At 36.1% G+C, this 13,693-nt stretch overlaps 1 non-coding gene across 1 annotated transcript; it reads right to left on the bottom strand.

Annotated features, from left to right (window-relative positions):
- Window positions 1-554: 554 nt before the first annotated feature.
- LOC124887481 lies at window positions 555-666 on the bottom strand. The gene has a single exon (XR_007045254.1). It is a non-coding gene; the product is annotated as a small nucleolar RNA R71 (small nucleolar RNA).
- Between the last annotated feature and the right edge of the window lie 13,027 nt (window positions 667-13,693).

Raw genomic sequence — 13,693 nt, 5'->3', positions numbered from 1 at the left:
CGCCATTGTCGTAGAGTGAAATAAAGATTTCACTTTTGTGGTGCTAATCTTACTTAGGAATAACCAGAGTGGTTAATTTAATCTATTTGTTATTTTTGACTATTTTGTAGGTAATCAAAGTGTGAACAAAGCAATGAGCAATAATGCAAGTAATTTTGGCCCTTTTGATACCCCATTAGACAATGAGGGCCAATTAGATTAGGCTGGGCAAACAAGTGCTATACACATCCCACCAACCAAAGAAAATGGTGTGTTTCATATGACTATAGTTATGCTTCATATGACTAGATTTATGCTTCATATTTTGCAAATGAAAAGATTATATTGGGGTCAACCATATGAGGTCCCAAATATTCATTTAAAGACCTTTGTGGAAGTTTGTGTGCCATTTAACATAGCTCATATTGCACAAGAATGCATCCGGCTATTACTCTTCCCCTTTTTAGTAACGGCTGAGGCAGTTTTATGGCTATGCTCACTTGCACCTAGCTTAATCACATCTTTATAGGAGCTCACCATAGTTTTCCTTAATAGATACTTTCCACCATAAAAAATGCTTCAAAAGTGGGATGAGATTGTACACTTTTGGCAATTAAATGGATAACTATTATTTGAAGCATGGGAGAGGTTTAATGGAAAGCTATCACAATGCCCAAATCATGAGGTCCCGATTAAGATGCTTCTTGAGATATTTTAGGGTGTCTCTATTGTGAAATTGCATCATCTTGCAGCTTTTTGATTGATAGGTGATACATCCAAAAAATTTGGGGGTGGCACACCCGTTATGCCGATGCTCCTAAGAACCCTTGTACTAACTCTGTGGTGACCAATAAGCAAAGAAAATAAAATGATGAGAAGGTAGAGAATATGGCCAAAATAATGACCAAACTTGAGCTTCTAACAAAACATGTTATGGGTGCTCCTAAAAGTTGTAAATTCCATAACATCAAAGACTTATGAAGATGATGATGAGGCAAAGAAGTTGGATAAAGAGATTTAGTACTTGGCAAACTACTCTAATGGTTCCCACCACGCCTATCAAAGGAAACGTGGGAACCAAGGTTGGATGGATCATAACTGAGATACATATTAGAGAGATAGGGAACATAATTATGACTGCTACCTCTCTCCTTATGATAGAGATAAGGCCAAATAGTCCAATGTCATCAATCCTGAAAAATTTAAGACCGAAGATGTGTTGGTAAGGATTTTTAGTAGATTTGAAGGTACGAACAAAATAGTTCAGGAATTAAAGGGTGACTTCTTCGTGCTCTTCCAAGATGTGGTGTCTCAATCTGCATCCATCAAATAATAGGATACCTAGGTCGGGAAAATATCAAAACAACTAAATGCAAGGGCTAGAAGTGGTCTTCCGAGTGGCATAATCTCAAACCTAAACAATGAAGCACAAGTCCTAGTAATGTTCACTAGAAGTGGAAAATGATGTAATGCCCCAAAGAAGAGAGGGAAGTGATGAGAAAGAGATGGATAAAAATAATGAGGAAGTGGTCGTAGTTGAAAAACCACAAGGAGAAGCAAGCCAATCATCCTTGTTCCTACCCCGTTCCATCAACGGTTGCATAAAAAGGAAGAGAGGGAAAAATTAAGAAAATTTATGACAAAACATAGCTACCTCTCAATAAATATCCCACTACTCAAAGTGATACAAGAGATTCTGGGATATGCTAAGTTAATGACGAAGTTAATGTCTAAGAAGAAACTTTTTGAGGGTGATACCATTGAGGTTACTCATGGGTGTAGTGCTATCATGGATAGTGAAGTTGCGGAAAAGAAGGATGACCATGGAGCATTCACTATCCCTTGCACCATTGGAACTCATGAGTTTGCAAAAACACTTTGTGACCTTGGTGCAAGCATCAACCTAATGTCATTTTTCATCTATAAGAAAATTGGATTAGACACTCCGATGCTGAACTCGTTGAGAATTTTGATGGCATATTGGTCACTAAAAAGGATGGTGGGTATATTTTTTGATGTCCTTGTAAAGGTGGACAAATTGATTCTCCCAACATATTTTATTGTATTGGATCGAGAGATGGACCAAGAGGTGCCTATAATTCTTGGTCGTCCTTTCTTGGGCACCAGGAGAGACATTGTCGATCTAGAGCTGGGGGAGATAAAATTTCAGGTAGAAGAAGATGAGGTCTTGTTCAAAATTTTTAAGTCAAAGAAACAAACCGCAAAGCTCCAAGTAGTATCTGTGGTGTCTGTGGAGCATGAGAAAATGAATGATGAGGGGTTTGAGGCCCCACTGTGAGATTTAAAGAAGAATGACATCATGCCATGATGATAACTAAGGCGCTAGGTGGGAGGCAACCCACAAATACCACGAGACTAGCTCGAATCCTTTTTGTTATGTTCTCGTAGTGTATTTTTTGTCTTTGCTTTTGAATAATTTGTGCATTTGTGGCACTTTGGATTTCATTGAATGAGCTCTAAAAGGTAAGTGTGAAAGTCTACTTTGAAAATTCGAACAGGGAAAAATCTATGAAAATTGAGTAAAATACTAAATAGGGGAAAATAGTTGATTAAAAACTGCTCCTAGTTACTGCATTCTCGGCTACCATGCACGATCATGGTTACGTAGGTGTCCGAGGTCACGGCCTCTGATTGTGGTCATGTTCATTTATGTCATTTAACCCTTAGTCAACTTCTTTTCCCTCACACTCCCTTTTTAAGATTGTACTCTCAAATCTAAGCTACATTGTTGGACAAGTTGTAAGCTCTCAAACAGCCTCCGTGCACGTCCCGCTTGCATCAAAACTTTGGTAGGTGGCATGAATCCTTTTTTTAAAAATTGGCCATTGAGTGTATGATTAAGAAAGGGCCTAAAGTTTTAATTGTTATTCTTTACGTGTTTTCATACTTATTATTATTATGGTGATGGTTTCTTGATTGAGGTGTGCACAAAAATGGGGAAACATTGAGTACCAATAGAGTGTAAAAAAGGTAGACAAATGTGATATGCACATCTTGTATTTGATAAATTTCTCAAGTGAACTTTCAATAGTGGCATTTACTTTTGAAAGGCACATTCACAAACATAGGTAGCATTGTTCACATGACCTTCATTTGCTCCAATATTTTAGAACATGCTACTAGTTTAGAATTGAGAGGAATTTGGACATGCAAAACAAACATGGAACCAGCCTCAGGTGTCGCGATCATTGTCATAGACCGTAACCACGGTGATACAGACGCAGCTCTAATCCGTGCTTGCGGTAACTGAGGGCAGGTTCCTATCATGTCAAAAATCCCGTACTTCTAATTTTTAGCCAGGCAACCCCAAGTAACTAATCTAATGAACTTTAAAGATCAATTTAGCACAACTTGTATGATTCAAATGATATTGAAAGATATAATGTATGTTTATGGCTTTCAGGACAACCCTATAGATAAGTTTGATCACATCAAATTCATGGAATCTAAATTCCACACTCACTACTACAGATCTTTCAAAGAAAAAATTTCTTTTGGAAAGAGGAATTTCTTTGGAGAATGTAGCAGAGAAGCTACCAACTTTTCACGACAAACTTAAAGCCATAGGTTGGAAGTGCTTTGCCCCGGATCCACGCCTTGTAAAATAATGGGTCCGTGAATTTTATACCGATATCAGTGAAGTATCTTTCTCAGACCAACTCAATGTGATTGTAAATATACGGGGAAAGCTAGTGAATGTTGGGGCTAAGCAAATTAATGATATTTATGGGCTCAAGCAGGCCAACATGAGGGGTGAATTCTTTACTAAGATATGGAAATAATGAAGGTTCTATGAAAGGTTTTAATACCCCAAAGCATGATTCCTACTTCTTGGGTGCATAACGATGATGAGGCGCTAGCAAAGTGGTCAGATCTTAAGGAGGATAGTAATGATGAAGGGTCAGATAGTGATAGAAGTCCTTGATGCAGATTATGGGAGCATCCTTATCTCTTTTAGCCTTAATTATTTATGAAGTGGGGACACTGCTATCTTGTCAGTTGGGGGTGTCTCCGTACTTATGTGATTTGGTCATGTATTATTGATATTCTGCATACTTTTTTGCTCTTTTGGATAGTTGTTACTTTTTATTTAGGTTGTAATTTTCGGGCACTCTGATGCTGCAAAAACTTGCATGGAGTAGATTTTATTCTTCTTGTGTTAATTTGTTATTTTAGTTTCTAACAATAGATGCAAGGGAAGTTTGAGTACCCTATGGCACCGATGATTGATATTCTCATTCACACGCATTGGTGAAATCTTAGTAACCACATAGAAGTTTGCCTATGCTATAGTTTGCAATGTAAGATGATAGTATGGGTTGTTGCCTTGACTAGAAAATTATACATGGTTTGACTACAAAAGCAAAACTCCCCCCTCCATCATAAAAATATAATAGTCAAAGGCATGTTCGTGAGCAGCTTTATGACAAAATTTGCTCTCATTCTTTGACTTTGAAAGTTGATTGCAAAAAATTAGAGGATACTCCACCCTTTTCTTGACCGAGAAGAACAATTAACCCTTCTTCATAACATTCACAGGCCGTGGGTGTGAGCGTAGTTGTCTACTTCTCATGTGTACTTGTACCACCTAGAACTTGCCCTATTAGTCTTTCAAAACTACATTTTGCTTTTGCTTAGTGGGTAAAATGAACATAGGCCATCTTGTGATTTATGAAACTACTTTATCCTAAAATTCCTACCAATACATATGAGTTACCCTAGTCATCCTCTTTGAGCCTTTGTACTTCTCTTTGCTAACCATAGTATAAGCTGTGACCTTTCTATTCATCCTCTCTTGAACCCTATCCTACTTGAACTTAAAACTAAAAACTGAGGAAAAAAGCCTAAGTTGGGGGTGATGAAAAGAAAAATAAAGTGTAGTTGAGCCATGAAGTCATAAAAAGAAAAATAACCAACGAGCCTAGCAAGTAATCATTTTTCTTTGAAGGATAAAATATTCCGTCAAAATAATGAGTGCATAAAGCTTGATGCATGCATTAAAATTAAAGTGGCCTAACAAGCCGAAAGTGATGAGAATTTGTTGTAGAAGTTCAAGAAAGGTATAGCCTTATTATTAGAAATTGTTATCCTACCCTACCCTAAGCCTACATTACAAGCTCAAAAATCCCTTTGTGATTTCAAACCAAGGGTGGTCATTAAAGTGGTGAATGGAAATAGGGGCAAGCTTATGGCATGGAACTTTTAACAAGGAGAATTTATTCAGAGAGTGAGTGTTTGCACCTAATTTTCCGTATTGCGTAAGTGGTAGCTAGGTGTGCGAACCTTCTTTTATTGTGAGGTGTAATGCGGGTTTATTAAGAAGGGTGATTTTGTCATATTTTGGGCAATGAGATGAGTGGATTATAACATGATGAAAGCCGACTTGTGAACCACTTCTAGAGTGTTAGTAATTGTCACATAATCGCTCCTTAAGATCCATTGTATCCTTCGCCACTCCATTTTATGATGAGGGGAATTTTTAATACTTTTCTATCCAAGTGTGAAAAAGATTTTTATGGTAGCAACAATGTTGGAGTCTTCATGGACATTAGGAACATAAATAAGGGAACACATGAAAAATGTATAATGGTAAGAGGTAGTATTACTTGAGGACAAACAAATGTATAAGTTGGGGGTTTTGATGAGTGGTAATTCTTCCACTCATTAATAAAAATTATACACATATACTACTATGTTTATTATTAGAAAATGAGGTATTATCTAGATTTAAGTGCACTAGCACCCAAATTTTATCGGTATGAAGTGGAAAAGGTGAGCATATGTGCAATGGAGCTAAAAAGGGAGTACATAGAAGAAAAAGGAGTACAATGTAAAACCTATAGTACTCATCCTCGGTCACTAAAATAGCAGTCCTCAGACCATAGTCGCCGTTAGTCCAAGTGGTCAGCAAAGCGCGATCGTGAAACCAAACTGCGGTCGCAATCAAACACATGCCGTCATGGGAACTGGACTAAGGGTAGAATTTTAAAATGTCATGGACGAATCCCAAATCATGTATAATAAAAAACCCAACCTTTTTTGGGTATTGCTTATCTTATAAGGTAGTTTTAAATTTTAAGCTTGAAACCTTAATTGGGCAAGTGTGTAATCAACTTTGGAGGCTTAAATTTCTTAGTTTCTTATTGAAGAATGAATGCTTTGATTGACCCACATGGTATATCTCTCTTTACTTTCTTCTTGACTAGCTAAATAATTTAATCTTGGGATTATGTTGAACTAGAATGTGATTCTGTATGGGTATGTTTTTATTTGCATGGATTTTAGTTATTGAGTATGGATTTCACCATTGCTTGAGCTTATGAGTTTGAATTTGATGGGTGAAAACTCCAAATATCAAAATGGGTTTGACGGGTGAAATATCCAAGATCTAGAAACCCCTTTTCATCCTCACTAGAGGGATTTAGGTGAATATTAGTAACCCATAACATCCCCGAATAAGGATTACCGGGGGAAAGCAATGGTGAACAACTAAGTCTATGGTTTACAACCCTTTGCAATTTTAGAAATAAGTGTTTAGGGAGTGAAAATCATGTAAAGAGCATCATCGAAGAAATAGGGATGCTTGGTTGAGGTTCTTGGTGGCAATATAAACACCACAGTTATTACGTGGTCGAAAGAGCCAATGGGTAAAATCGTTAGGGTTTTTTCAAAATATTGACCCGAATGATGTTTGACCTAGTCTATCCATTAATTAATAACTAAATCACATGATAAACCAACATTGTCCCACATGTTTCACCTCTATTGAGACATAATCCTAAGATTTCTTCAAACCTTGAATTCAAACCAAAGATAACATTCACCAAGTACTTGTTGAAGTTTATGTGAAGAATTTTTAAACATATCCCCCTATTTACTTATGCATGCTATTTCCATTAGCATGTTACGAAACCTTATAGTAACTTAGTACCCATAGGTTGGAAGTTTATAGCATTCACTCTTTGAGATTCGATACCAATTTACATTGGGTTACTTGACAAAGATCGTCTCACCCCTCAATTATGGGAGTGAGTTGAGTTTTATCAATTATAAAATTCATCAATGTTTCCTTATAGTTTTGCATTCAAGTTGTTCTAATAGTTTAACTCCAGGAGAATCATGCTCCTACGTTCATGAATTTCAAAACCCCCTGTATTTTTATGTCAATACCATGACAAATTGTCAAATTAAGCTTTAAATAGTATAAACCTGATATTTTTCGTAGGTTAACTCATTCCAATGTATATATTCAAGTAATTTATCAGACTATTGAAATATCTCATGTTTTTAGTCTTTGAATTATAACTTTATTTCATTGTTTTAAATGTTGTTGTAGAATTCTTTAATCATTCTGTGCTAGCGGGTTATGAACATCTAATACCTACATGTTTACTTGTGTTTCAGACTTTTCAAGTAATGAGTCACTCAACCCATGATTTTATTATTAAACTTAGATTGTTATGATCATGTCGAGCACTATCAATTTACATGTTTATGATTACTTCAGGCTCTATATGTACTAATGCTTTTAAAATACCTTGACCTGAGCTTATCAGCTTTAGTGCATGCACTGGTTAGTATTTCTGTGTCTTTTGGTTGGGAGTAGTATTTAGCACCTATAGGGAAGTGCAGGTTCAATGCAGCCTACTTTCCCTGAAACTAAGTGCCACCGTAGGTTTAGGTGCTCTCTAGAGAGTGTTTTCTCTTTACTAATATGGGATCAGTTTAGTGATTACTCTAATTTAGGTTCCATTCTCATGGTAAGGGTATAAGAAATCTCCTCAATATGGTTCAGACATTGGACTCCGTGATAGCTCACATGATTTATGTCGGTTACATGATAGCTCCCACACTTTTAGTAGTATTCAGTTTATCTAAGTTCAGGTTTGCTTTACCAAGTACAGAAATTTTAGTATTTATTCAGTTAGTTTTACAAATTATCTTAGTTATTTAGATATCAATTATTCAGTCATTTAGATAATTTCAGTACATGCTTTACTTGGTCTTCCATTCTCAATTTTACATATTCATGTTTTCATGATCAGTATACATATATGATCCTATCTACAGTTTTACAATCTATACAGTTTTACATAAGATTTTCATATAATACTTATGTTTTATCATTTCCCAGCTTACAAAATTCTTTTTAGTTCTTGATTTATATGTCTCAATATAACTTATAGTTTTCACGTATAACCATGTTTTAAATGTACATTTCAGTAAATAACTTATATCCTAAGTTTTAAAAGCATGTTTTAAATATTTTCATTACTTGGTTCATGTCTCCATATACTAAGTACATTTCCATGTACTTACCACATTTATGCATTTGTGGATACATCCTTCATAATGTAGCTACCAGATATAGCTCATACACCAGGGTCAGAGAGTATTCAGCTTTCAGCCAACATATGATGAGTTATCCTATTTTGGGAACTCCAGTTAGTTGTAGTTCATCTAATCTATTTTTATCATTCTTATGTATTGATTTGTTGTAGTTCGAAGCATATCCCAGCCACCTATAGTTAGTATAGTAGAGGCTTCACAAATAGTTAGTCAGAGTCATTACATGTAATTCAAGTTTCTTTCTTCAGTGTTATCATATCGTAAACTTTAGCAGATTACATTTATTTAGACTTTCTCATGATAATTTTTCCGCTCAGTAAATTTAGTTTTTACACAATTAAAATTAGTTGCTCAAGTAGTATGCAAGTTAATGGGTTAGCTTGGGATCACTTATGGTTCCAAGTACTATGTTACGACTAGGGGTTGTCCCAGGTCGTAACACTATTGTTCTTGAGTAGTGGTACCCTCATCAGACTTGGGCACCACTGATGGCTCCTGCTACTCTACCTCGTTGGATGAATCCTAGGAACCCTTATCAGACTGGGGTCCTGAGCAGCATCCTGTGCAGTAGACTCAGACTCTGTCTCTTTCTCCTTCTCATCATCATCAGGCGGAGGAGTGTGTGGTGATGACATCCTGTCTAACTTTATCCTAGGCCGAGATGCAGCTGAGTAAGTAGCCTGGAGCGTCTGGCCTTGCTGACTCTATATGCCACCTCAATTATAACATCTCTACGTCGCTACCTTGGGTACTCCTCAACTGAACCGCTAGCTTGGAAGATCGCTTGTCTCTTCGATTTACCAACCTTCATCTTCTTCATATCCTTAGGTGCCATATGTACCTGCAAAACCAATTGCTAGTTTCCAATAAAAGTAAGGGTTAGGGAAAGTGTTCGAAAAACTCAAAAATTTGAAAAGTATTAATTTTTCCTCAATTTCCACACCCCTAAGACCTATTTAAAATCTCAACAAGTCCATTATGCACACATCAATCAAGAATTTTGAATTTCAAAGAAACAAACATTCTCAATTATTGATATTACTTTGATTCATTCAAGTACAACTTTTGGTTAGGGCCTAACTTTAGATTTTTCTTCAAAAAAGGCCCTACATTATGATTTTAGGTTACTTCAAGGCTTCTACATACATACATCATAGTTTATATATATTATGGAATAGGATACATATATCAACTTGTTTAAACAACCTATAGCTTAATACATAACCACTAGAAGCCTAGAAAGTTACCTATTTTATGATGAACCGAAAGTGAATAATGTAGAAGTCAAACAAAACAAAATTTGAAAATTTTTCTTAGCGAGTTGGGAAAAATTGGTACCTTACATAAGTGGTAATTTAGCATTTACTTAAGTGTGGATTTACTTTATGTTTTAATAGGGAAGTTTGAATTCAAAGAGAAAAGTGATGTTTTGAGGATCAAAATGAGTTAGAATGAGGGTAAGAATGTTTTGTATAGGTGGGGTCTGTTTTAGGTCATATTTAAGTGTTGGTGGGACAAAAATATGACCTAGTCGCAGCTTGTACCTGCGGCCACCACCCATTTCTACAACCCAAACTTAGCGTTTTGATATTTTACTAGATACGTCTGGTCCTAAAACCTAACTTTTAGGTCCCAAAAGTAATATTAGATGCCAAAGTCCATAACTTACCATTTTTCATCCTCAAAATTTCATCTTTTCCACTTATTAATCAACTTATCATATGGAACTTATGACCATGATAGGATGATCATACAGCCCCCTCACCTATAAATCTATAAATATAGCAATTTTTACCATATTCCTAGTAAGGTCCTAAAGATAAAAGTCTTCAAAAATACAAAAACAACAAAAATGTGAACACTAAAATAGTGGGTTGCCTACCACTGATTGCTTGGTTTAACGTTGCAGCACGACATGGCTTTGTTAGTTATCCAAAATTCACTAAAAAGATCATGGGTTGCCTCCCATGCAACATTTGATATAACGTCGAACCACAATGTGGGTATCTTGACTACTAAGAATTCATTAATATAACTATAGGAGTATCCTCCAGGGTCATCAATACAATCAATCATCGACACTACCCTCGTGTTAGTTGGCTGCTTTATTAAATTCTAGATATTGAATGTTGTCTCCTTACCGTTGACTCTAAATTTTAGCTAACCTTTCTCCATATCAAACCATGGATCCTCCTGTGTCCATAAACGGTCTTCCCAATATAATGGACATCTCGGTGTCAACCTCACAATTCAAGATGACAAAGTTAGTTACAAAGATAAAGTTTTCCACCCTTAGGATAACATAAAAAGAGATTCCTACAGGCTTCTTCACTGTGCAGTCAGCCATCAATAGCCGTAATGTTGCAAGTTCCAGAGGGTTCAAGTCATACTTCTTGAATACGGCTAGTGACATCAAATTTAATATTGACCCCTAAATCATACAAGGCTCTACAAATATGGAAGACATAATAGTACATTGTGTAGTGAATACATCGGGATCACCCTTTTTCTACGCCAATGATTTAGTTATGATTGCACTGCAGCGGTACATACCATTATCTTCCTCAAATGTAGATCCTTTCTTCCTTGTGAAAAAAATTAGTTAAACTTACCTTCCTCTTTCTTCTACCTTAATCTCTAAGAATAAGGTAGGGGCGTTCTCAAAATCTGTTTGATTTCTAAGATAGTGACCAAACCCTTACCTTTATCTTCAGCAACTTTACCTTTATTACCTATTACTTTCTTGGACTCAACGTTAGTTGACTCATCATCATCAGCTTCTACCACAGGTAGTGACGGATCAATAGTAGTGATATAACTCCTCGTGTTTATAGCAATTACATGACCATCCTTTTTAGGATTTCATACCATGTAGCTCAGAAGGGTATCTGGCTGCCTCTAGTTTTGAGTTGCTGACATTTTCCTGAACTGGTGTTCAAACTACTTGATATCAGTCGCTTGTGACTCGATATTTTGGGTTAATACTGAATATCGACATTAATTTCCTTAAGGTAGATTCTTGATTTTCTTGACCCTTTACCGACTTAGATAGTGTCTATTCGATTCTTGATTCTTAATCTCGTCTGCCAGGTGGAATGTATCTATATCCCTTATCTTTGAAGTCATCTTTTTTTCTAGTCATCATCTCTCTCTGTACTGTCGTATCATTATCTATCATAGTAGTTTCGACCTTGGTTTCTTTTTTCTTGGGCTCGGAAACCCGCCATAAAATAATCCAAATAATCTGCTTCCTCTTCTAATTCTGAATTGTACGCTTTTGATATTGACCCTTGTGCTGCTACTGCATTTACTTTCTCAGAAGTTATTGTTGTAAGTTGCTTTGGTAGTACCCTAATATCAGTTCTTAGCAACAAAATATCTGGTGCCACTATTCCATCAACTACTTTTTGGTCGTAAAAGGCAGTAATAAAATAAGTGTCAGATCCATTCTCAGAATATTGAGTTTTTCACCCTCGGTTAGTTAGTGAGATTTGATCTAACATCTCCGCAGATGCCTCCCATCATAGTCTCATAAAAGCTCATGCAGATATGGTGTCTGCCATGGCTCTAGAGTTTATGGTTAGGGCTCTGTAAAATATCTCTAATAAGCTCATCCCTAACAACCAATGATTGGGAACCATACTTAGCTTCTTCTTGAAGCTTTACCAGGCCTTGTACATACACTCAGACTATAGCTCCCTAGAGTTATAAATTTCATCCTTGAGCTACAACATCCTAGATAGAGGAAAGAACCTATTAAAAAATTGCTTATACAACTTATTCCATGTAGTGATAGAGCCTCTTAGCAGTCTCCCTAAACATAAAGATTCTTTTTTTGTTAGTAAGAAGGGGAAAAGCCTCCATCTGATTGCTATACCAAATTACTCCAGAAATGTATACGAACTGCTGATCCCGACAAAATTTGCAAGGTTCATGTTTTCATCATCTGTAGGAAGCCTTGCAATCACTCCATTGAAATTTAGAAGTTGCAACATTGGGCTTATGATATTGAACATGATGGCTAGGGGAAAAACAGGAGAAACTATAGCTCCAGTCTCTGCTGATTTAAAGTATTCCAAGACTTCTTCTCATATATTTATGGATGCACATACTGATATGCTAGGATGATTTGAACACGGGCACCTCTAACTCTATTTTGGTTTCCATCAAGAGCTGCTCGACGGTCTACTACTAGTCTCTGCTCTGCTAGCTTTGTGTCTCTAGCTACATGCTAAGCTTCTTTTATTTCCCTTCTTCTGTTCTCTACTTGAGCCAAAATCTAATTGGTTTGTTGATTAACAATATCCTATACTCCTTCGAGTGGAGGGAGAGGTATATTATTATGAACCCTTCAGGAGGTTCATTTATTTTCTTTTTAGACATCCTACATGGTGTATGTAGGATCCTCTCTTGATATGGATTGACTGGGAGTAAAGGGTCGCCTTTACTACATATGCTAGGCATACACCTACGTATGCCCAAATATGATAAAAAACAAAAATACCCATAAACTATAACAACTTTAAATCACAATTCAACACCGTGTTCCCTAGCAACGGTGCAAAAGTTTTTTATGATGTCCAAACAATACCTCTCTTTAGATGATGATATGGTCGCGGTCAAAATATAGTAGCCCAACAGATGTTGAGGTTGAATCCTAAGAGAACATGTGGTTTGCAGATCTCAGCAGTTGTAGTCAATGAGCAAAACAACAAAAGTAAATGGGGGGTTTTTGACGTTGTAATCTCCAACAACTAACTATATTTACTTCAGTTTTAATTAGTGTAGGTGAACACTAGGATTGTGTTTCCCCTAGATTCTGAACTCTATAGTCTTATCGTGCATTGTTGAACCAACCTAATACCTTGCATGCAAAATTCATAACTTATGTATAAAGTACAGTGTTTTAGACTATTAGAATGATTTCACCCTTTTCCTTTTGAGTTTTAGAATGTCGTCTTACTAACCCTTATCTTGATCCCATTTATCTATTACCTTTTGAGTCTAGTTTTTAGATGATATTTAACGGTCATTCACTATCTTCCATGATTAGCATGGTTGGACAATTAACTTTAAATTACTATTGTCTTTACCTTTTCCTAGTCATTACTCCTCTTTTGGGGTAAGTAGCAATAATCTAGACAGGATGTTAATATTGGGCACCATTAAGAAATCTATTATAGTGTAGATAAAGAAATGCATGATATTGGTATTAGTTAAGATCAATAATCATATTTTCCCTACTTTATTAATCCGCCAGGGTTTTCAAAACACTAGCTATAGGTTTTTGCTGCTCATGATTGTGAAGAAATAAATAACACTCATAATAGAAAACATAGAAAAA

This window comes from Capsicum annuum, chromosome 9 (assembly GCF_002878395.1).
Source record: "Capsicum annuum cultivar UCD-10X-F1 chromosome 9, UCD10Xv1.1, whole genome shotgun sequence".
Taxonomy (NCBI): Eukaryota; Viridiplantae; Streptophyta; class Magnoliopsida; order Solanales; family Solanaceae; genus Capsicum; species Capsicum annuum.
This window is presented reverse-complemented; position numbering and strand designations above follow the sequence as displayed.